The sequence below is a fragment of the Peromyscus eremicus genome, chromosome 1 (assembly GCF_949786415.1).
Source record: "Peromyscus eremicus chromosome 1, PerEre_H2_v1, whole genome shotgun sequence".
In the NCBI taxonomy this organism is placed as follows: Eukaryota; Metazoa; Chordata; class Mammalia; order Rodentia; family Cricetidae; genus Peromyscus; species Peromyscus eremicus.
Genome location: NC_081416.1, coordinates 28164862 through 28189726, shown reverse-complemented (window position 1 = coordinate 28189726; position 24865 = coordinate 28164862). Strand labels below are relative to the sequence as shown.

At 39.7% G+C, this 24865-nt stretch overlaps 2 long non-coding RNA genes and 1 pseudogene across 2 annotated transcripts; 2 read left to right on the top strand and 1 right to left on the bottom strand.

The window, feature by feature from the left end:
• The first annotated feature begins 1931 nt into the window (after window positions 1-1931).
• LOC131896538 (uncharacterized) lies at window positions 1932-4745 on the top strand. The gene is made up of 3 exons (XR_009375462.1): window positions 1932-1999; window positions 3459-3518; window positions 4662-4745. It is a non-coding gene; the product is annotated as an uncharacterized LOC131896538 (long non-coding RNA).
• Window positions 4746-5245: 500 nt separating this feature from the next.
• On the top strand, window positions 5246-17978 carry LOC131907768 (uncharacterized). Its single transcript, XR_009378503.1, has 4 exons — window positions 5246-5654; window positions 12964-13017; window positions 16728-16899; window positions 17814-17978. It is a non-coding gene; the product is annotated as an uncharacterized LOC131907768 (long non-coding RNA).
• Window positions 17979-21555: 3577 nt separating this feature from the next.
• Window positions 21556-24091, bottom strand: LOC131902800 (60S ribosomal protein L7-like; annotated as a pseudogene).
• Between the last annotated feature and the right edge of the window lie 774 nt (window positions 24092-24865).

Genomic DNA, 24865 nt, shown 5'->3' with positions numbered 1-24865 from the left:
AGAGTACCAAGGAAAGAACTGGGGTCAAGACAGTCTTCGACTTCACTGAATTTTCTACTGGGTCTGTGAGCCCCTCAGATTAGGAAATGAGCTAGATTCTTAACAAGATCTTAGCGATTCCCTCAGCATGTTACTCAAAACTTGAATTACTACATGCTACTGTCTCTGGCTAAACACTGCAGAAGTCAAGGTCATACGCTAAAATTAAGCTACATGGGTGTCTAAGCACCCAGGAAAATAAGCTTCTCTTCCTCTGACATCAGTGAGACTTCCTTGTACCAAGAAGGTGCTTTCATGGGCACTCCAACCTTTTAATTCACAAAAGGACAATGTAGAGGTCAGGACTTGGTCCATTTTCAAATTTTCAAGCAAAGAGAGAGCGAGAGTGAGAGGTAACTGCTGTGTGTTCAGTGCAGTGCGCAGCATGAGATACTCTTTTTCAGAGTGGGCACAGTTTTGCATTATTTGTGCCACAGTCTTCTGGCCAGTTTTTTCTGTGAACAATAGCTAATATGTAGAAGTTTGCTTATGGGTGTGGTTTGTGGCCGGGGAAATGGTTGAGTAGCTACCCACTTGGGGCTGGAAATGACTCCTGTGGGTCTGAAACCACCATACAATCAGTTCCTGGATCTGGTAAATGTCTGGTCCATGAAGCTGTGTGTGTGTGTGTGTGTGTGTGTGTGTGTGTGTGTGTGTGTGTGTGTACAATGCCTAAAGAGATATGCTTCAGTTCTGGCCAAAACACATAAACAAAATTCATGAATGGCAGAACTGCTCAGGAAATTATTCACCTCAAAGAAGACATTAAGATCAAAGAGTTGGAAGGACAGACACCATAGGAACGAAAAGGCAGTTGGGGAAGAAAGTCAACAGTCCAATGTTAGAAGGGAAGGCTAGTCAAAGACTGTGGCCCAACTGAGGCAGGATGCAGGAGAGGCTACCTACTCAAGAACGGGATTCTGATAACTAAGACTGTTTTTTTAAATATCTTCTTCACTGACACAAAATGGCAGACCATGAACAGTACAGGGAGTGGAAGCAGAATAGAAAATATTTCCCAAAAATGTGTAGAGATAACACCAGGAAACCTCTGCTGTTCCATACGGAACGTCCAGTCTCGCCTCCCTGTCTTCACCTCTCTTATCCGTCTTCCTCCATTATCCACAGAAGTCTGGCACCAAATTTTGTCCCTCAACTTTAACCTCCTGATGTAACCCCAAGTACAGTTGAAAGGCCAGGATTGTCCAAATTTGACTACTTTTGAGTTAGCAAATCTTAAACAAATCTGGATCGTTGTCTCTATGCCAAGAAAACACTGAGATGATTTAGTGAATTTTCCGTTTTTTTCTCTGTGTGGAATTATGTAAACATTATTTGAGCATATTAATCTAAGTAGTTTTTAATAAATGGAAAATTTTACCCCTAAAAAAGTCAAGATTCTCAAGGGAAAGGACCCCACTAGTAAACCTAACTTTAAGCTTCACTCCAATTCCAAGTTTCCAATAAGAATTCTCCTCCACAAAGACTCGTTTAAACAAATGTCTTTTGATGCGCTGTCCTTTCAGACAAGCTTGTGGCGATGAAAGGTTTTAGATAGGTCAGTCTCCTCGTTCTCTGGCAGAGACACAAACAGTGCATTTGCAGAGAGTGAAGATAAAGCTGTATTTGGTGAACTTGTGCCCGGCTTTCTTATGCTTGTCCATGCCTGTTGATCTGAAAGCTTAATGTATCCCATGGAATGAACACGGGCAGACTTTGAGTGTGAATCTTGATTAACTTTTCCTGGCTTCTTGAGTAATGTTCTAGGTGAGTCTCCTGCACCTCTGCTACAACACACAATACCTTGGTCAGTAACTATTTGTACATGCACCAGGAAGATATTGTAAAGGACTAATGAACATGTTCTGATTCCTTCTCTCTGGTTCCTCTTAGGAGCCTGAGCTTGCCCTAGTCCTGTCTCTGTTCAAGACACCATTCCTGCGTTACCAGCTGCTTTCAAGTAGGAGTGAAACCACAGATGTGGTAGCTTTGGATTGTGATTTTAAAATTGAAAAGAAGGGGTAACATTACAAACTGTTTTCTCCTTCCCTTAAAAACCCCTGCCAAGAGAAGAGTCTGCAAACTGGAGGGAGGCCAGAGAAGGCAGATTCCAGCACACCACCTTCACCTAGAAGTCACTCTATCCTCTACCTAAGTTACTCCTACACTTGCCTCTGAGTTCGTGTTGCCCGTGTTATTGTGCTCACTCACATAAGATAAGTTCCCCTCCCTTCTATTGGTTTTGTTTGTAGAAGCTCACTGACCAACCAAGTGTTTATTGTGTTTAAATTTTAAAATTTGCAATTATTACTATTATAAAATTATAGAATGGTTGATATGAACAAAATGAAAAGCTTTCAATACAGAGAAGTGAGAACATTGGAAAGTATCAATTCACCTGCAATCATACCTCTTAGAGATTGCCATTGTTCTAAATGCTAAAGATTTATATATTTATTTATGGTTTTGTTCTTTCTTTCTCTTGGTAGGAACTTGCTAAGAAGCCCAGGTTGGCCTCAAATGCCCTATCCCCCTGCCTTAACTTTCCACATGCTAGGAATCCATGTATGTACCACCACAGTCAGCCATGACTTCCTTATTTCTTAAGATTACGTTGTAATGCTCTATAAGGACAATAACTGCTTTACTGGGCACGGTTTTATGTTGTTGAAATTTGATTGCAATTACTATTCAGTTATATACCTGTATTATAAGTTATTTATTCCCATATGCTATTCTTGGATATTTGGATTGTTTTCAATTTTTTCATGTTGGAAAGAATATTGATAAAAATATTTTTAGTCATAAATCCATGCATGCAGCCCTTATTGGTTCCTCATGGCCAAGTGTTAGATGTGTGTTTCTGTCAACTTTTATTTCTATTTCATCTCACTGAAGTACTGTTGGTTTTCTTTTTTCATTCCTTTTGACAATCACCAATTCAAGCTTCTAAAATATTGCATTCCAGCTGAATTACATACTCCCAGCAGTCTCTGTCCGGGAAGAGAGAAAAAATTGACAGAGATTTTTTTCTCACATGAAAGTGTGTTTCTGGTCATAAATGTTTAAATGTTTCCTGTGCATTTATAACTTCAAATTCATTGCGGAAAAGGCCCTTATATGTCTCGCTGGCTGGCACCTACGAAAATGTTGGCATTGTCAAACTTAGTGATCTTGTGGCTTCTTATGAAAACCCTGGTTGTACCTTTTGGTAATTTGAAGGACTTGAAATCCAGCTGTCTTATCTAGATGTAACTGACAGCAAGATGGATGTTCTTTTTGCCCATAGCTAATATTTGGCTTAGTATTACATGGAAATTAAAGAAAGACCAGATTCACTGTTTTATTCTTCCACTGGCCTAACATTCATGCTAGAATATCTTGGATGCAGAATGACACTTTTCTTATCTCCCATTCAGGGCCACTATCAGGGCAGATGAGCAATCCACTGAGACTAATCCCTAGGGCAAAGGTTTTAGGTATGTAGTTGAATTCCTATATTATATCCTATAGTTTTGATGTCCAAGTTAAGGAAAAGAGAGGGGTTAACCTATGAAACAATAGGAGTAACATAGTGTCCATTTATCCATTCTTCCTTTTTCCATAAATTTCATTCCACACTTTAATATTCTCAACCCTTTCATCAGCACAAAGTGATTCTTATAGTCCTCTCCATTTTAGAAGAAAACCTAGGTAAAATCACAGAGGTGGTTGACAAACTATTCTAACTCAGGAAATATACTGAAGATTGCAGTGGGAATTTACATTCCCACTCCTCATATATATAACATGGACATCTAATTTCCTTTGATTGCATGAGGGTGACTTATGAAAGAGAAACTGAGCACTAAAGGTGTGACTCAATCAGAGCACAAGGTCTTGGTTGATTCCCAGCACTGAAAAACAAAACAAAACAAACAAACAAAAAACAGAGGAAATAGGAATGTGAGAGGACTAAAAAAAGAACCTTGAATAATATCCATGTTCAATGACAGGAAAGGAAAGATGAATTAGAAAAAACAGTAAAAGTGAATGCAAAGGAATGGCCAGAGTAGAGCACAAAATGAAGAAAAGAATTGATTTTCAAAAAGAAAGATGCCAGCAGATATCACCAAGCATTAGATTATTAATGTAAGGCCCATAGTGTATCTACTACTCCAGAGCTCAGAAGCCCAAGTGATGGGGGAATGTTTTTCTGTATGCTGTGAAAATATGTTGCTCTGATTAGTTGATAAATGAAGCCATTTGGCCTATGGCAAGGCAGCTTAGAGGCAGGCAGAAAATCCAAGATAGATAGGAAGAGAAAGGAGAGGAAAAAGCAGATGCCAGATGCCACCAAAGGAACAACATGCCAGCAGACTGATAAGCCATGGCCATCTGGCAACTTATACATTAATAGAAATGGGTTAACGTAAGATATAAGAACTAGATAACAAGAAGCCTGTCATGGCTATAGTTTAAAAATGATATTTGCCTGTGTGTATTTATTTGGGTCTGAGTGGCTGCAGGACTGGCGGGTGAGAGAGATTTGTCTTGACCACCAGCCAGATGGGACACAGGAAAACTTCAGCTACACCCAGGAGTGGAAGAGCTGATGTACTTTGTTATACTCCTTACAACAGGCTGTTTCAGAGAAGCAAAAGTTAATGAAAGCAACTGACACAAGAATATGTGTGAATATTCACACTACAACAGTAAATTAATTGTGGGTATCCTGATAGTTTTTTAATGCCCCCCCCAACAAAAAAAGAGTTCAAATTTAAAACAAAGGAAAGAGGAACATATTTACTGCACTGATTTACTTGGGTGGTAGCAGACAGGGGCTGGGATGGAAAGATTAAGTCTAGTCAGAAACAGGCTGATTTGAGGCTTTATCATTTATTTAATGGGTATAGTTAAATAATTATCCTAAACCCAATAACAGAAAAAGAGACCTTAAGTGGACCAATGTTGAATATGTCATTTTATTAGTTACTTATCTTGTTGCTGTGACAAAAAATACCTTTCAAAAGCAATTTAAGGCAAGAAGGATTTTTTTTTTTCAGATCACAATTGAAGAGAATCATGCATTCTTTCTCATAAGGAAGTCATAGTCCCAGGAGCTTGAGGCAGTTGCTCACATCATATCACAGGAAGCAAAGAGCTTGTGCTCAGCTCTCTTTCTTCTCTTTATTCAGTTCAGAATGTCAGCCCCTTGAATAGAGCTGGCAACAGCAGAAGGAAATCTTCCATGTCAGTTAACCTAATCCAGATAATCCCTCACAGGCATGCCCAGAGGACTGCCTCCTAGCTAATTCCAGATCTTGTCAAACTAACAATCAGTGTCAAGCATCACAGTCATGAACTAAGGATTGTGGCTGATATAATTCTGAACAGAGCCATGCATGTCTGTTGGACTGACCAGTCATTGGTGACTTTCAACCATGATTTCAGAGATCCCAGAAGAGTTTTCATCATAAGAAATTAATGTGAACATTCTATCTACTTTTTGAAAATCTTACTGAAAAGATAAAGAAACAGATAAAATGCTGAAGGAACACCTGGTGTCTTCTGAGCTATTCTTCCCTGGCCCAACTCCCAGCTGTGCCAACAATATTCCTGATGATGTTGGGAAGGTAATCTGACTGCTCAAAATGTCTTAAATATAAGATTAGAAATAATAATTCATATTGTCATTAGAGTTAAAGCTAAATATTTCTGGGACCATGTCAGATATGAATGTTATGTTACATATGAGGAGATATAAAATCAGAAGAATTTTGTTTTTTTAAGTTTTAGAATGGTATATACTGGAGAAATAGGTTGATTATAGAAGAAAAATAAGGTTGTAATGGGTAAAGTATGATAAGAGTTTGGCAGGAAAAGTCTGGAGGACAGTTAAGATTTTTCTTTTTTTAAGAAAAGAACGTAACAGTGAAACCCTTTAAGCCTTTAAGCAAGCTATATTAAGGAAAGGAGCCAAATTAGTGTGAAAGACTCCATAGTCATTGCTAGTCAGTAGACCTAATGTGTGGGAAAGAGAGAGAAACAGAGGGAGAGGGGGGGGGGAGGGAGAGAGAGAGAGAGAGAGAGAGAGAGAGAGAGAGAACTGTGAAATGAATACCAACTTAAACTGGCTGCGAGCAATCATAGTGAAAACACTGTGTGTGATTCTGTGTGACAGTAATCCAAGTGGTTGCCGAAACAGAGAAGGCAGACGGTCGGATGACTACAAGGTCTGGTACTTATGGCTTAAATATTCAGGGAGGGAAAGGAAGCAGGGATGCTGGAGAGTCTAACAGGAGTGTGGGGTGTTTACCCACCAACCCCACAGCTCCCCAGAGTTTTCTTGAATGTGAGCAGCAGGAAATATTAGATAGAAGGATTTATTGTGGAGAATCTTGTGGAGATAAACAGATAGAAAATAAAGGATAGCCTCGAGAGGGCCTGGAACCTATTCCAACGGGCCCCGACTGTCTCAGCCCCAGAGTTTTTATAGAGACACCAAGGGGTGGAGCAAAAGACCTCCTCCTCCAGCACAGCCAAGTGCAGACCATCTCAGACACCTGCACTCAGGCCCGTGGTCCTAATCATCCTCTATGCAGACCTGCTGGGTAAAGTCACGAGGAACCTGAAAACGGGCTCCCACAGGTCCCTTTCTTAATATATAAAAAATATTAATGGCTTACAGCAATCTCCATAGCTGTTACACCTCCCAGTATGGGAGTAGAGGATGATAAAGATGGCATTTCTCTTTTGAATTAGGTCCAAGGTGACTACAGCAGTCTTAGCTGCCTCAAGCCCTTTCTAAACCAAAAACTCTTAAGGCGACTACAAACTTAAAGAATCCCTTAGCTTCATCATTACCATTAACAGGTTAGCATAAATATTGCTATACATAGTCACAATTCTCCCAATCTTACAACACAAAGCAAACTCTTAACAGAACCATTTGAATTAGCATATATGGTGCCATATATAGTTAACAATTTTCTCTGTCTTACAACATTAACTCTTAATCATTTGAATTTTCTTGCTAACAGAACATAGGAAGAACTTCGATGTATTCACATCAAACTTAAATATTTCCTTAACTCCACAAAACCAGGGTGCATTAATATCAATAGGTTTCTGCAAACATAATTCAATCTCATAACTCCTCCTTTTCTTTATAATTTTTTAAACAAAATCTCAAACCTACTTAGAGGAACCCAAACTTAAACAATTCCTACAAACCCATATTGAAAAGCAATATTTTCAATCTAACCATTAACACTTTGAAAACTTCTAGCAAAACATCCAAAAGCAGTTTCTTAATAAAACTCTTTACACACTTTAAAAGTAGTCTCTTAGTATACCCCATTTGCATTTCTTACTAACAAAACATGACATTAATCCACTCAAAGAAAATATTTTTAAATTAAATAGACTAAGAAATATTAACTCTCCCTTTTATAATTTTTTAAGCAAAATCTCAAGCCTAGTTATAAAACCCAAACTTCTGTTTAAACAGTTCGATTTGTAACACAAAACCAGTTCCATAAGTAATTCCGTTTTTACATAAACAGTTCCACAAAACAATTCATGAATCACCAGTTAATAAAGCATATATGCATACACAAAACTGCATCTTGATTCTAGGTAGAAATAAATTTCTTCATTTAAACAGTTCCATTTTTAACCCAATTCCAGCAAACAGTTCCTAGGTCATTACTATGAATAATATCAAAATTGTCCCATTGCAATGAAATCTCTATTATTTATTTCATTTCTTAAGTCTTAAAATTCAAATGATAAATTCTGGTACTAGCCTTCCAAATATGAGAAATCCATAACCAAAATCTTTTTGTAATTTTATCTCATTTTAAGTTCAAAAAGTTCAAACAAGAAATAAATTCTGGTATCAGGCTTCACTTCCAAATATGAAGAGACGTTTTTCAACCAAAACTTTTTGCAGTTAAAAATTTTTGTTCAAACAAGCGTCTCTGAACTTTTATTCTCAAGCCAGAGACCTTTTTAGGTACAGTAGTATTCTAAACCGCACCGTTTTTGATGTTAGCTCAGGTTTTTTCTGTGTTGCGTCGATTTTCCATGGATCTCAGCTGCGGATGCCTTGTTTTGCTGTTTCTGGTGTCTGCCACTCTTAGCTTCTTAGCAGCTTCTGGAGCTTTTGAAACCATTCAGACTGCCTACTTTACAGTTTACTGGGACACTAACCTTCTGTGTCTCGGGTTCTTTCACCATATACATTAAGAATAGATTCACACTTAACACTTACACTTTTTTTTTTTTACAAATTCACATATAACATTAACATCTACTTATTTATACTCTTCAAGGAAACTATAGAACTACTTTAGCAAATATATTTCTTATTACTTCTTATATACTTATCTTATTTCTTATTTGAACTTATATTTACAACTAGTATCTTTACTCCTTATAAGCTCATTACTACACGTCTTAAGACTACCTTAGATATTTCTTGCAAGCTTATATTCTTAAAGGAACTCTATAGATCTATTTTACAAACTTATATAGGGCTACCATTAGCATATATTTAACTTAGCAAACACCTAAAGATTTCTTAACACAGATCTAACAAAACAGAATAATTTCTACAAACTCACACATCTTATTTTCGTCTTTCTACTTCTTACTCTTAATTATTATCACTATCTCTATTAGAAAGATTCTCTTAACTAGACAGGAAGTAAGTACATCATTTCTAAAGTTTAGAGTTTATAGTCAGCTTTGTTATAAAGCACTGGGATTTAGTGAGTGTTGTTGTTATAGAATTGTGATAGTTGTTGCTAGGGGACTGTAACCTTCCTGGGATGACACCACACTCCAAAGTTGCCAGTTCTCTCAGCCATTCCAGACCAGCAGAGTTCCACTGTCAGCGGTAGACAGTTTTTAACTAGAGGCTGTCCCTTCACTCAAATTCATAGTAGTTCCCCTAAGTGCTTCAATTCAGACAAATGTTTCTATTACAGCAGTACTTTTGGTTTGTTCTACTGAAAAACTTCACTTCACCCTGAGGGTGAAATTACCATATTTAGCTGCTGTAAAGTTCTTTGCCAAATACTGCACAGCTATTAGGTGATATAAAGTATTTTTCTAAAGGAGCTAGTAAAGCCAAAAGCAGCATAGCTCTTTTTCCTCTATTTCCTCGCTGTTTGCATTAACCAGTGACAAAACCTCAGAAACACTAATTGAGCCACTTTCATTCTGGTTCCTTTATAGGAACGTCATTGGAGCTGACCCTTCCTTAGTTCCACGCTCCTTACCAAATGCTCCGGTAACCACCGAGCTTCATTCTCCTCTTGTGAAAAAAAACAAACATGTCCTCAACCCCATATTAACACAGGATCGGGACCCTTCCATAATCCCAAGCAGGGATCTTTCCATTTCGCATTACCCTCAGCTAAAGGACCAGGAAGATTGGAGTGAGCTCTAATATGGCCCACAAAGCATGGCAGCTTTCTTTTGTGAATAGCATCTTGAATTTATTGAAACATTTTGACTTGGTTGTTGTTAGTTCCAATAGTTTCACCAAAACTGTTACTATTCAAAGGAGTCAAGAACATAGATGTTCTTGCTTGAAACATATCCTTCATTAGCTTACTCTGAGAAAAAGCATTTTCAGGATTTAGTATTTTCACTTCATTAGCTTTAACTCCTGATGTCATTAGCAGCTGTAATATTTAGCATTGATTTCTTATAAGGAACTTTCAGGTGAAGCAACTGTTTTGTAAGACAGCTAGATTTTCTGAAGTTTGCTTCCCATCTATAAAGCAGTCATTTATTTTTTGAATGCCTGTTTCCTTGTCTCCTTATTAGATTTGCAAAGGAATTACTCATTGCAGGCAGTTTGTTCAAAAGGTAAAGAATGTACTCTAACTCAGAGATGCTGGCCAGTCGCCCCTGGGTTTTTGGTCAGAAGAGAAGATACAATGCTAACAGTTTGCATTGCCTCAGGGGATCTTTGCATTAGGATGATTAGGAGCAAGCTTTTTCATTCTGAAACACTCAAAACCTTTGATGCCTCAGCTCGGCTGTAACTGAAAAGCTTGGCTTTTTTGCCTTTCTCGGGTAAAGTTTCCTGCCCTTTTGGGTTCTCTGTAGCTCTTCACCCACTCTCCCAAGCGTTTCCCTCAAGGTACTCTGACCCACTGTCTTTTACTAGCTTGAAGAGACAGGGCTTAGAAGAGGTTTTTAGGAACTTGTCCCTGCCTCCAGCATTGCAGGGAGGATTTTTAAAGCTTGAAAGAGAACTTGGAGAGGTTTTGCTGTCTTAAGAGGTTTGTTGTTTTCCCTTAGAGCTAATCACAGGCGGTCCCCATACTAATATCTTCAGGTGATTCTAATTTGTCCTTGAGAGAGAAAGTTAAAGGCTTTAGTTTTTAAGTTTAAGAGAGCTTTTGAGAAAGATTAAGGCTTTTTAGAGAGATTTTTCCCCCAAATTTTCCAAGAAAAGCTTTATCGTTTAAGAGAAAGATCCCCTCCCCCCCAGGAGAAAGAAAGACCAACTTTTCCCAAAACTTCCCAACTTTAAACTCTGACTTCTTACACCCCCATTATTGCCTCAGGGAGAAGTTACTTTCTCCTGCCACTTGGACTTAGCATTTCACCTGTCCCCAGGTCAAAAGCTTCCATAGGAAACTTTTTCTTCCCCATAAGCTCAAAGAAGAGCTTTTTTACTACCCGCAAAGCCCAAAGAAAGATTTTCCCCCCAGTTTGCATTCATAGCCCCTAAAGTTAGAAAATTGAAGAGTTTTTCTGTCTAGTTGCCTTACTTATTTTTCCTACACAATCTTACACTTCTAAGTTTTTCCTAAACTATATTACTACCCTATACGTTATACTTATTTTTCACAGATAGAAATTGAGAAAGAGATAGAATTTTGACAGAAGAGAATTTTGCACTGCAGCATTGGACATCCTTCCAGTCTTCCTTTTCTCTCGAGGATAAAACCCCTGCCTCTCCATAACACTGGCATGCCTTTCCACTGGCAGGGCTGACCCACACTTTCACCAAAAACTCTGTAATAAAACTATTATTTTCCTTTATCTTTAGTCCCTATTACTTTGTCTTTAGTCCCTGTTCATTTGTCTTTAGTCCCCCCTTTTTTTAATCCCCCCTTTTTTTCTTTAGTCCCTTTTTCTTCTTTTTTCTTTAGTCCCTGTTCGGGCGCCATTCTGTGGGGCGTTTACCCACCAACCCCACAGCTCCCCAGAGTTTTCTTGAGTGCGAGCAGCAGGAAATATTAGATAGAAGGATTTATTGCAGAGAATCTTGCGGAGATAAACAGATAGAAAATAAAGGATAGCCTCGAGAGGGCCTGGAACCTATTCCAACGGCCCCGACTGTCTCAGCACCAGAGTTCTTATAGAGACACCAAGGGGTGGAGCAAAAGACCTCCTCCTCCAGCACAGCCAAGTGCAGACCATCTCAGACACCTGCACTCAGGCCCGTGGTCCTAATCATCCTCTATGCTGATCTGCTGGGTAAAGCCACGAGGAACCTGAAAACGGGCTCCTACACCCGAGAAGGAGTGAATGCAGTGTGGCTAAGACTTACACAAATGGGGAATGAATCAGGAGAAATGACAAATGGGGTAATAGGGCTGCTGTAGAGGGACTAGACATCTCCATTTCACATTTCACGGGAGAAGAGTCTATAATCAGACTGGAACACTGGAGTCTGCCATAGAACACTCAGATGATATAAAGAACATGTGTGAGTTTAAAACGCAGAGCAGAGCATAAATAAAGGCATCTGTAGCAGAGATATCAGGGCTGTGACAGAGCTGTTCTGGCGATTTCATTGTGAATATATTCACAACTGACAAAAAGTCTCTACTCTGCCTCCAGCAGGCTTCAAGCTACTTGCTGATAGGAGGTGGAGCAGCGGAAAAGACTTGTCTCACTAAAATAGATACTGTATTTTCCATAGCCAGTGGTGTGATGCAACTCAGAGAAAGCAGAATTGAGCCTATAACTCTTCAGACCTCTTGGTGAGAACAGCTAATGATGCAAATCACAAATGTGGGTGGAGCAGCTGGGAGACTGCTGAGACATGATAGTGAGTCATGGATGCACTTTCCAACAGCACCAGGATCTTGCCATCTACCCTTGGCTATGTCTTGTGGAAGTTCTAAAAATGGTCAAGAGACAGCATGGTCCCCAAAGCAGCGGCATGTATGGTGGACTGAATTTTTCTCCCCTAAGTGTTTGTGGTCTCTGGAAGAACATCGTAAAGCTAAACTACTTTAGGTCTTGAGGGATGATGATGTCAGAGACTCTTCTGTTCGCCAGTCTGGAAACCATTCAAGCCAGTAGACACTTTTTATAAAGTGTTTGGAGTTTCCTCAAGAATAGGATCAAATCTCTTCAGTATGCCGTTTCCATCCCATGACACTATGTGGACACTCAGTTCCAGTTTGTTCAAGTCAGACTTAATAAGCCTATGTTCTTTTAAAGACACAGCCTGTTGCTACAGAACACACAACACATTTTCCCACAGGAGCAGAGAAAAAGAGGAAAGGACAAGGTCTTATGGCTTTGCAAAGGAAAAATATGAATCTTGGAATCTATTGGATCTAAAGTCATGCTTGGGTTCCTGAAATAATAGCCTCCAGATTAAGTAGAATATTAATCTTTTGTAATTTGAAATTGTTCATCTGGCAAATGGAGACAATAGTGGACACTTTATAGAATTCCTGATAAGGCTAATTATGACAGTGTGTATAAAACACCGTGTGTGGTTCTAGGGGATCAGATCTTCCCCTCACATTATTTGTTTTGGTCATGTGACTATAATAGTATAGAACATAATATATCATCTTATATTCTGCTGTTAAATACTGAAAACTACAGTAAACTCCCAAGTTTTCTTCTCTGAGTTGATTTCTTATGATTTCAGCTTTTACTTGCTTGCAGGTTGACGTTAATGCCCCTGTGAGATTCTTCTGTCTGTGGATGGAGCATAGCATGGTAAGATGAATTCTGGAATATTAGCTGCTGGCAACTCCAAAAAACAATGTCAGATATTATGTCACAGCCAAATTTATATCCCTATGAGGTTTTAAACCAGTCAGTTTTTTAAAATGTATTTTAACTTTTTCACAGATAATTTCATATATGTATATAGCATATTTTAATCATATCTGTCCCCATTCCACCTTTCCAATGCCTCTCAGAGCCTCCCCACAGCTGCCTACCAACTTCATGTCCTCTTTATTTTTTTGTGACCCATTGAGTCAAATTAGTATAAACCATTCATTGTTCTGGACTTTGACTAACACATATTACAGTAGCTCAATTCAAAAGAATGTTTGTATAAGACAGGTTCATTAAGATACCTGATCTTTTTCTTTTGGAAATCAAAGCATCATCTATCCTCATAAAAATATCAACCAGCTGTTAGTAATTATCCTTCAATCATGACTTAACAATGTACTAAAACAGTGCTAAACTTTGTTGAATGTTCTAATAACCTGGGGAATCTTTTTTAAAAAAATTATACAAGTTTCTCCTTGGCAATTGTACACCTTGCAGCTTAATGGCTGCAGAGTGTGACTGGACATGGGACTTTCCCAGATTACTCTGGCTCACAGCAGGGCTTCAGTAACTACTCATTACTGAAAAGCCATTAAAAAAACAAAACTTGCTTACAACTGCACACATGTGTTTGCATTGGAATCATTCAGCCTGTGTTCGTTGATTCATGTGATAAATATTTGTCTAAAACATTTCTAGACACAACCTTCTTAAAGTATGTTGTTTTTAACAGTACTGACTCATTTGTGTTTGCCTCCATAATCAGGGAAAACACTTTATTGCAAGGGAAAGAAGAGCTTGGGAGCTTAATGGAGACTCTTTTGGTTAAAAAAAAAAAAAAAAAAGATAAACTTTACATGTTCCATGCCAGAGCAATCCATTAGTCTTCTCTTTTCCTCTCTGAAGATATTCTGTTTTAATAAAATATGAAAGCACGAGAGCAATTCAGATATAGCATTTTTTCTAGGTCTCATATTGCAGTGTTAGAGACCTGCCATGTATGCATGACACAAGCACAAAATAATATGGAACCTCCCCTCTGCAGAAAACAGAACAATCCCCCCCAAAAGTAATGACTGAAGCAATCTCTGAAACAACTATGAACGAGAGTTCTCAATGAATAAGAATGGGAAAGAGTATGTAGGACTCAGGAGTTAAAGAAAATGTCTTCAGAGGTGAAATGGGTGAGCTGGGCTTGGAAGTGGTGGCAGAATTTGAAAGGTGGGGGAAAGAACTGGGTTTCTATAAATCAAGAACAAACACATAGAAATGATGTAAGTTTCAGCGCTGTAGCAAATTGTAGACAGAAGTTTCTGTCTTGCCTGGTCCCGCAGCTGTTAAGTCCCAAATAAACACCCAGAGGCTTGTATTAACGACACACTGTTTGGCCTATAGCTCAAGCTTATAACTAACTAGCTCTTATGCTTCATTTAACCCATAATTCCCATCTATGTTTAGCCCCATGGTTTGGTACATTTTCTCAGTCCAACATTCCTATACATCTAGCTGGCAACTCTATCTTTGCCTTTCCTCTTCCCAGAATTCTCCTAGTCTGGTTGCTCCACCTACACTTCCTGCCTGGCTACTGGCCAATCAGCATTTTATTAAACCAATATGAGTGACAAATCTTTACAGCACATAAGAGCATTTTCCCACATCATTCCAGGTGGGACAGAAACTTCCATCTACAGCAAAAAGCTTGCTATTCTCATGCAACTAACAATAGGAACTGTGAGATTTTTCAAAACATCATGACCATAAAATGAGTATATTATATTTGCTCACCATTTTCTAGTTTCCAGAAAAATAAGTGGTATATATTATGTGACTCAGCTTCCATTACTATAGCAATTATCTGAAATAATCAATGTACAAGGGGAATGGGTCTATTTTAGCTCACAGTTTTCAAACTTTAAGCCAATGACTGATTGGTCTTTTGCAGGACAGAACACCAGGTAGGTATGGAGGAAGACCAAACTCACTCCTCACTCACCCTCACAGCCAAGAGGCAAAAGTGACTGAAAGAGACTGGGGTACACCGTCTCTTTTGAGGGAATCCCCCTCAAGACCCAGAGACTACCTATCGACCCTTCCTCTTAAAATTTTCACCACTTCCCTATAGCACCAAGCTGGGGGAACAATTGTTTTCTGCATGAGGATCTTGGGGAGACATTCCAAATTTAAGCAGTGGCACAATAAGTGCTTAATAAATTCTTACAGATTAAATGACTGAATGAAAAAAATGAAGGAAAGACTGAATCAGATTGACACTTGTCAATCACCAACTGAATGTCCAGTCATGTGCTAGAAAGTAGGAACACATCCATGAATGACTGCCTAGTCTATTCTCTATAACCGTTGACTTTGCTTTGTTTGAGACATAGCGCTCTCTCTCTCTCTCTCTCTCTCTCTCTCTCTCTCTCTCTGTAGCAAAGAATGGACATAAATTCATAGTGATCTTCCTGCTTCAACCCTCTCCCCACATGATGGATTGCAGACATGAGCCCCACACCTGGTATTCCTTTGTTCTTCAATTTTCAATTTTCTATAGATCACTTAAGGAGTTTACTAAAAATAGCACTGGGATTTATCCCCCTTTCAATTCCGAGAATGTTTTAGTTAGGTTTAAGGAAAATGCTTTTAAATAAAACCTTCCCAGTCCTCCAGGTATTCTGACATCACCAGTCTAAGAATTACACCCTGAGAGATAGTCAAAAGAAAAGGCCCATTTATCATTGAACAAAGGAGTATGTATCAATGTTGCAAAATAGGTGTTGTAGCAGTGGTTCCCTCAGGAGATGACACCTGGACTGAGTCCTAAAGTATGAGTCTGTGTTCCTGAGATTCAGGATGAAAAGGGGAAAGCTATTCCCTGCAGAAGGAGCATCATGGAGATAGAGGCCAAGTTGGGCCTCGAAAAGACAGGAATTGGCTGTTACAAAGATTCGCTATATCTTTGGATGCATTGTTTCTCAGTACCACTGTGGTCTAATGTTACCAAAGAAAAGGCCAGCAGTGCTTAAAGAATGTTAGGAGACAGAGGATCGCCAACAGAGGCTGTGGGTGTGTTTCTCAGAATCCACCTCTACTCAATCAACCTAAACTTGGGTTTACCCATGAACACAGTTAGTTTTCAGTTTAAAGAAGATTCTATAATTCAGTTCCAGGAAAACTGGGCCATAAAAAGCAGAACTACAGTTTCTAAGTACTGACTTCCTCTGCGCTAAGCACATTGAGACTTAATCCAGAATATGTGACCTTTTACCCTAATTATGAAGAATGGAACAAAATGATTTTCCAACTGAATACAAATCATAGATGTGCTTCTTCTCTAAGGAAGAACTCAGACTCTAAAGGACAGTCCAGTGCAGTTTGTGATACATTTCCCACTTACACAGATCTGCATGCTAACATTCGCTTCCTCTGGAAAGCACACACAGAAAATGATCCCAACAATAAGGCCTGTTGGTTTGCTTTCTGTATGTTGATGCTCCTGATTTTCCTCCCATGGGGTGGAGATGTTGTGAATTATCTAAGGAGAAAGAACCAGGTTGACAGAAGACTGTCATTAAGTCCAGATTCCTCTGCACTTTTCCCTCTACATAATTCTGGTTTTGGCTCAAACAAGTTTGATGGTCTTTCAGATCTGGAACATGCATAGGGGAGAGACTGTAAGCCATCAGTTGAGGATTCTGAGGACATGTAGCTCCCATGTACTCATCCCTCAATTATTAATTGAAACCTCAGGAGTCTTCTGGAGCACCTGGGGAGTTATGACATCATTTATAACACAGTAGGTTTCAAAGAGACCTAAAGGTAAGTAGAAATTCTTTATTTCCTGTTCCTTCATGCCAAGGCTCTGCATAGACTCTCCCATCTGCAGAGGATGGGAGTGGTGGCCCTTCCCATGTCTCTGCATTTTTTTCTCTCTCGGAGCTGCAGTAGCTTGTCACTCCACCTGTATTTCAGAAACATTCTGTTTGCATGATATAAAATAGTTCTTATCTGTGCACAACGTGCCACAAGACTCATTCTTTCTAACAACCGGAACAATGGGCACACCTACCTCACGGAGCACTGTCGTCTTTCTTGAAAGGGATTTCTCTCATTTCCACACTAATCAAACTGAATGCTTGCCAGGATTAAAGGTGTGTGTGCCACCATTTTCTGGCCTCTATATCTAATGGCTGTTCTGTTCTCTGACCCCAGATAAGTTTATTAGGGTGCACAATATATTGGGGAACACAATATCACCACAGATCCTACGCCTGCTGGAGAGGAAGCTGCTCTTTTTGTCTCTAAACCTGTAAAAGAAAAGTTAAGATTTAACATCCGCATTTGGGGGAGCCTGTATTTAAAGGTGGATCCTTCATCAAGCATCTGTCTCTGGGACCCTGTTTGTTCTGTACTGTAACCTGGGGAGTGGACTCTCACTTGCGGTGCAGCACTAGATTTGAACAGACGTCTCGGAACCCGCTTTTCCTCTTTGGTCCTGTTCATATAATCTTGCTGCATCTCTCCTGTATTTTTCCCTTTGATTTTTTTTTTTTTTGGTTAACTATATATATATATATATATATATATTTTAGATTCATACATGTATACAATATATACTGATATGTTCATGCCTCCCATTACCCTCTTCTATCCCCTTCATACACCCATTCACCCCCTTCTCTTCTTCCCATCTGGCTTCCTTCCCACTTTCCTGTCTTTTGTTTTTTGTGCAGGTCTAGTGCAGGTTGCCATAGATGCGGTGATTGCAGCCTCCATTCATATGGAAGTGATTCCACTGGAAAGACCGGAAGTAACTTTCATTCATAGTGATGCCAGTGGGCAGGTGGAAAGTAGAGCTTTGATCTTGTCAAGTTCCTAGTGCGTCTGGCTAATTTCAATTAAATCCTAAAATACCTTGAGGTGTGTTTCTTTGTGGAAGTCTTGACAATTGCACACAAATCACCCCCCTTCCTGTGGATGGATCTATGATACCCAACAAACTGGCATCTGAATTTCAGTTACTGTGTAGTACCAGTAACTGTTGAAGCACTGCCAGGTTTTTATGAGAATTCATAATTGGGGCTCAGCTTCCTCAGTTGTAGGGTGACCGATTTTGTTTTTTAATATCCAAGGCCAACCACAATCAGCAGATACAGTTGTACATCGCTCCTCACGAGGGATTCTTGCAGGTAGTTCCCATTTAAGACAATGACTTCAGTCAGCTCTCCACCTAGGCAAAATCATTAGCTTTCTAGTCAGCCACGTGTCAGGAAGTATGGTTGCAACAATTATCATGAGTTACTCAGAAGAAAAGAGATTCCCTTTCCCTGTGAACAACACTGAAATGTGTTATATGTGTTTTCTCAGAGGGTCCTAATGGAGCTAAAAGATTCCCATTACCTAGTGCTGTCAATAGTCACTATGCCATAGCAGTGTAAGCATCACTCACATGCTCGTGCTGAAGCTAGTGTAAGCAAACCTAACATGCTGTCACTCGTACAACGTGCCATAGCTTTGATGTAGATCACATAATGCTTATTTAATTATAACTATTAGTAGTGGTTTCTGTGTGCCCTATATTTGTAATTTTTTGAGAACATTGTACATAAGCACTGCATCTGTATTCCTTTTGCCCCTTTCCATGGTTCAGCTCCTCCTGTGTCCCCCTACCTCCCAAAGTCACACACACACACACCCTGCCAAATCCATTTAAGGTTGCTCATGTATCCAAGACTGGCCATTTGGGACTGGAAGACCTATATAGGAGTTCCCCAGAAGAAATTGATTCTTCCTTCCTCAGCAGCCATTGACTCCCTGTAGTGCGTCATTTAGGGGTAAGACAGTGTGGAAATTTTCCCATCCACGTTGGCATGTCAGATCGTGTGCCAGTCTTGATCAGGCAAGACATTGGTAAGGTTTCAAGGGTGAACTTTCCCTGTCATATCTAGGGGACATGAAATAACAGCAGGCAACTTGGTCTCCTGGCCCTTACAATCTTTCTACAGCCGTCTGGTCCTTTTAGGTATAGTGGTTGTAGATGAATCAGTTGTGATTGGGAACCCCACAGTCTGAATTGTTCCAGTTGTATATCTCTGTAAAAGCCTCCATCTATCACATAAAGAAGCTTCATTGATAAGGGGTGAGAGCTACATCATCTGTGGGTTTAAGGATAAGTGTTTAGAAATTACATTAGTTTAGGGAAATTGTAGAAGTAACCGTCTTATTCAATAAGAAACACAGAACCAATGCAAAGATGAAAGCCCAAGAGGTCAGAGCTAAGAGCCTTACCTTCACTGCTGCAGCTATCCTCTTCAGCCAAGAGAACTACTTCCTGTGTGTTTGTTTTTATAAAGACTTTCTGTTCTGCCTTCTCATTGGTTGTAAACCCAACCACATGACCGCCTCGTCACTGCCTGTCTGTACAGACCTCCAGATCTTCTATGGTTGGTATTAAGAGAAAAGGCATGTGTCTCCATGCTGGCTGTATCCTTGAACACACAGAGATCTGCCTAGCTCTGCTTCCCAAGAGCTGGGATTAAAGGTGTGCACCACCACTGCCCAGCTTCCGCAATGGCTTACTATTAGCTCTGACCCCAAGGTGACTTTATTTATTAACACACAAATAAAATCACATTTCAGTACAAATAAAATATCACCATAGGAAATGGAAGTAGTAGGTTCTCTTCTAGGGCCTATACCTTCTTAGTATGGGCAGTTGGCTAGGCCTACATTACCAGGCATGATTACCTCCCACTGAGTGGGCCTTAAGTCTAATTAGACAGAGGGTTATACCCAAGTTAAAAGTTGTTACTTTTTTATGTATTCATAAAAAAATGTTTACTATAAAATAATATGCTATACTCTACTTGCATCAATCTCATGTATCTAACATTTACCAAGCCTTTTAATTTCATCAAAAGGCAAAGTAGAATGACTGGCTCATAACTTCTAGGTTATATAATTATGCTCTATGATGTTTATCTAACAAAATAATTTATTGAAACATTTATCACAATGTATACCCATCATTGATTGCCTATATACACCCAAAGTCTGTCTCTGGGTTTGCTCTTAGGAACACCTAAACAAAGGTATAACCTTGGCAAGTTTGGAACATGAGTTAATCACAAAATCATTGTCTTTAAGACCAAGAACTGTAACAAGAAAAGACTATGATTTTTGCAAATCTCCAGTTTTGACCAGCGTTTCAAATGAGTGGTTGATAGCTTTTCCATATCAGTGTTTACTTAATCTTCAGTAATAGGTATAATGTCAGGGAAAAACCAAAGACCATGCTTCAAAGCAAATGGGCACACTCTCATCCAAGAATGGGTCCCATGTCTTAAGAAATGGTTTGTACTTGAAGCTGTGAATGAATGTGAATTTCTTTTTTTTTTTTTTTTAATCAGGAGGTCCTGGACAGTGTTCTTATTCACACATAAAGTCACATGCCTCTTATCTACATCAAGGAATATCAACTCTTGACCTGTTTGTACCACATCTGTACTGCCTACTGAGACTAATGTCTTCAAGTTCTGATCAACACTGTGTAATATTTGACAAGTCTGGCTCCAGGCAGAAATCCTGTATGTGATCTTTCAAGTAAAACCACAGACAATTAAAGGGCTTTGATCAGTGGACCTTGTGGGGGAAATTACCTCCACCAATGAACTTGGTGTATAGTGAGTGCCATAGTTTATGAAGAAGCTGCAGTTCAGGCCTCAGGCAATGCTCTCCATCTTCAGGCCTGGCATGCTCACATGTTACCCTCTGTACTTTCTTACTGGGTTCTTAGCTGAGGGACTTCCTGCAGAGACTGCCTTATTTGTGGTCTTGGCACTTGCCCTTTCCTCCTCTTTGACCCAGGACTTTCTCACTTCCAGACTCCTTCCCTCAACCCATTTAGACTCTGCCTCTATGCCCTTAAAGAAGTAGGGATTCTGAGTTTGGGGACCTTCAGTGGTTGGGTTACTTTTCCCATCTACACTATATCTGATTCTCACTAATGCTGTTCTATGGGGGAAATGAAACACTAGTACACTTGTTTGTACAGTTATAGCAGGTGAACCAAGACTTGGCTGCTTGCACTCTACAGTAAGTGAATGAGGGCTTAATTGCTCCTTTCAGTTTGGTTCATTGCCATAACCGACTACCCACCTGGATGCTCAACAGTACTCTGTAAAACTATCATGGACCACACAACTGTTCTAGCCTAACTCTTTGGCCACAATAAGGTATATACACTCCTGGCATAGTATCAGTGATGAACTGTTGTCTGAGATGGGGCAACTCATGGCACCTTCTTTTAAACATGATCAGCATATTTCCAACAGATCAATCAGTTATCACATGACAGTTCCCCAGCCTCTAGTAGGCCTTTGAAAACTCAACTCTAAGCCATGTTCCATAGAGTGTATTAACCATCCACTCTCATGAAGATGTCTAAAGACTCCTTATAGTTCTTTATGGCTCTGACCCTGTGCTGACATAGGGCTTCTACATTTTTGAAATGAATAGAAAATAAATCCTGTCACCATTTCTCTCTACCAATCCAATTTCACCAACTATGTGGTGGTTGATTGATTGATTGATTGATTGATTCACATGTATTTTGTGAGATCATAGAAAGGGAATTCACCATTTCCTTTAGGGACCCTATGTGTTTTCTTTTTCTTTTCAACTTGCCAGGTTGTGACTGTTTATTAACTGACCAGATTACAAAAATGCCATGGACAACACCTTAGTTCATCCATCTAATAAGCCTGTTTATTTGGTCTTCTCTGTTGCCAGCATCGCCACCTCCCACAAAATGAGTTGTCTTTCTCTCCATTCCACTCATGGAGAAGATAATTTGAAAGACCGCAGGAAGTTATTCGCTTCTTTGAAGCGTTTTCCGACTCTATAGATCTCATGAATTAGATCCTTCATGCAGACAATGCTGTTTTTACTAAGAGATGGAGCAATCAATGAATTATCTGTCAAGGCAATTCTCTTCTTACTGATTTTGCCATAGCCACGTTTGTAGATGAGCTCATTTACTGACTTCAGGTTGGGGTACCCCCATACAAGTATGGTTCCACAATCCTTAGCATGTTGACTGAAGCCTTGTTGAGCTTAACAAAGGTCCCATTGAAAATCTGACGAAGACGGAGAAGCTGCAACACCTTGCGGACCTTTGGGCTTTCACCACTGATACCTCGGATTCTGATGACAAACACCAACTCGGTTCTGCAGGTATGTAGATGTTTTCAGCTTTTTTTTTTTTGCCATCCTAGCCGTCCAAATCTCGGTCCCGCACATCTGCCTGTATTCCTTGTGATAGTGCTTTGCCTTTTCATAGATAAGCTTCCTCCTTGCCTTTCACAGTGTCTTCAGGGCAAACTTCTTCCAAAGGAGCTTCAACATCAACTCTGTGAAATTCCTTTGCTTTTTCCTAAGGGTTTCTGGCACAGCAGGAACCTTTGCTTTCTTCCCCAGCCTAGCCTCTATGGTTCCAGTCAGGGGCAGGAGGCTGGAGGGGGAGGGGCCTGGAATGTGTCTTCTACTCTTTATTCCAGAAGTTTCTCTCTTAGGGAGCAGGCCTGGTGACTACGCTGAATTCTCCGGGTCCCTCAGGAATTCTGCTGATAAAAGTGACTTTTGCATAGAATGTCATTCTCAGTGGCCGTGATGCTAGAGCCTCGTGGGAGGCGTTGTTGAAGAGACACGGTCTAGCAAACAAAAATAATCCCAAAGAAACCCCAAAATCTTTGCGTTATTAAAATACCATAAGTGGTATGAACTTCCTCTGGAGTGTAGTCAACTTAACCAGGGGCAACGCTCTTAAAATGGGCTCTTTCTCTCCTAGGAGCTATCAGGTGCCACCAGCTTCTCTACTGGGGTGGGGGTACTTCATGCCAGCTTCTCCCCTCAGTGCTGGGATTTTGTCTGGCTTGAGCTTGCACAGGTCTTGGGTACTCAGTCACCATCTGCTGTGTGCACAGATGTGCAGCTGTCCTGTTGTGTGGAAGACACTGTTTCCCTGTAGTCCTCCACCAGTTCTGACTCTTCCACTCTTTCTGTCCTCTCTTCTATAGTGATTCAACTCCACTTCAACTCTTCCTGTTGCATCATTCCTTTTAGCCCTTTAGACCACTGCATTCTATTTTTCCTCCTTTGAATGCTCCCCCACTCCTGGGGGATGTCTTTCTGTACGCTATGAGTATATGTTGTTCCCATTGGTGAATAAATAAGCTGCTTTGGCCTATGGCAAGACAGCTTAGAGGCAGGCAGGAAATCCAAGGAGAGAGAGACAGGAAAGAGAAAGGTGGAGTCTGGAGAGATACGCCAGTTTCCACCAAAGGAGAAGCAAGATGCCAGCAGACTGGTAACACCACAGTCACATGGCAAAACATAGATTAGTAGAAATGGGTTAATTTAAGATGAAAGAGCTAGCTAGCAAGAAGCCTGCCATACAGTTTGTAGATAATATTAAGCAGGGCTGGGCAGGACTGGAGAAATTTACCACTACACCCCACTTTCACCTCACCCCCACATCAAAGCCCCTTATTAATTTACTGACCTCTATGGGTATTCCAAATGAATACCCTCTATGGTATTCACAAATAAGAAAAACTATATGATGTTTGTCTTTCTGGATCTTAGTTACCTCCATCTGGATGAGTACTTATAGCTCTACACATTTACCTGCAAGTTTTTTAATTTCATTTTTCTTAGCAGTTGAACAATATTCCATTAAATATATCACATTTTCATTGTTCATTCACTAGTTGATTAACATCTATCAACTGTTTCCATTTCCTGGTTATTGTGAGTAGGGGAGCAATGGACATGGATGAGGAGGTTTATCTATAGTGGAATATAGAGTCCTTTGGGTATATGCCCAAGAACAGTATACCTGGATCATGTAGTGCATCTGTTTCCAGCTTTTTGAGGAACCTCTACACTGATTTCCATAGTGGCTATACCAGTTTACACTCCAACCAACAGTGAGTGTTCCATTTTCCAACATCCACACCAGTGCCTATCATCATTGGTTTTTTTTTTTAATTTTTTTTTTTAATCTGAGCAATTCTGGCTGCAGTAAGATGAAATCTCAAAGTAGTTCAAATTTGTATCACCCTGATGGTTAAGGGTATCAAGCATTTTAAGAAATGTTTCTTAGTCTGTATTACATCTTTTGAGATCTCTGTTTAGTTCTATGTTTCGTATTTAATTGGGTTGTTTTCTTGATGGTTGGTGTTTTTATTATTTGTATACTCTAGATATTAACCCATGTCATATGTATAACTAGTAAAGATTTTTTTTACATTCAGTATGCTGCCTCATGGTATCTTTGCTGCATAGAAGCTTTTTAGTTTCATAGAGTCCCATTTATGATAGTGAAAGTATCATTTCAGAAGAAAACAAGATTTGATTTATCCAGACAGGTTTTTAAGTTGGGTCTTGGATGACAGGTTGGTCTGAAGACTTTTTCACTGTCTATGCTGTGAGATTAGTTGCACCCCAAAATGTCCTATCTCTCTCTCCTATGCGTCAATAATTCCTAGTTCAATCAGCATTTGGAAAGTGATGCTTAATGCCCCTAAGTCATGCTGTTGAAAACGCCTTCTCAATCTACTATATTAAAACCCATGACTAAATAAGTCAGGAGCCAAGTTTATGAAAGTACAGAGAGATAAGCAAGACACACCTCAGGAACTGTACGTGCAGACGTGATTGGCTGCAGGCCCAAGGAGATCTCAGCCTACGCAGTAGCAGCCTGGGATGTTTATGCTTGGCCTGC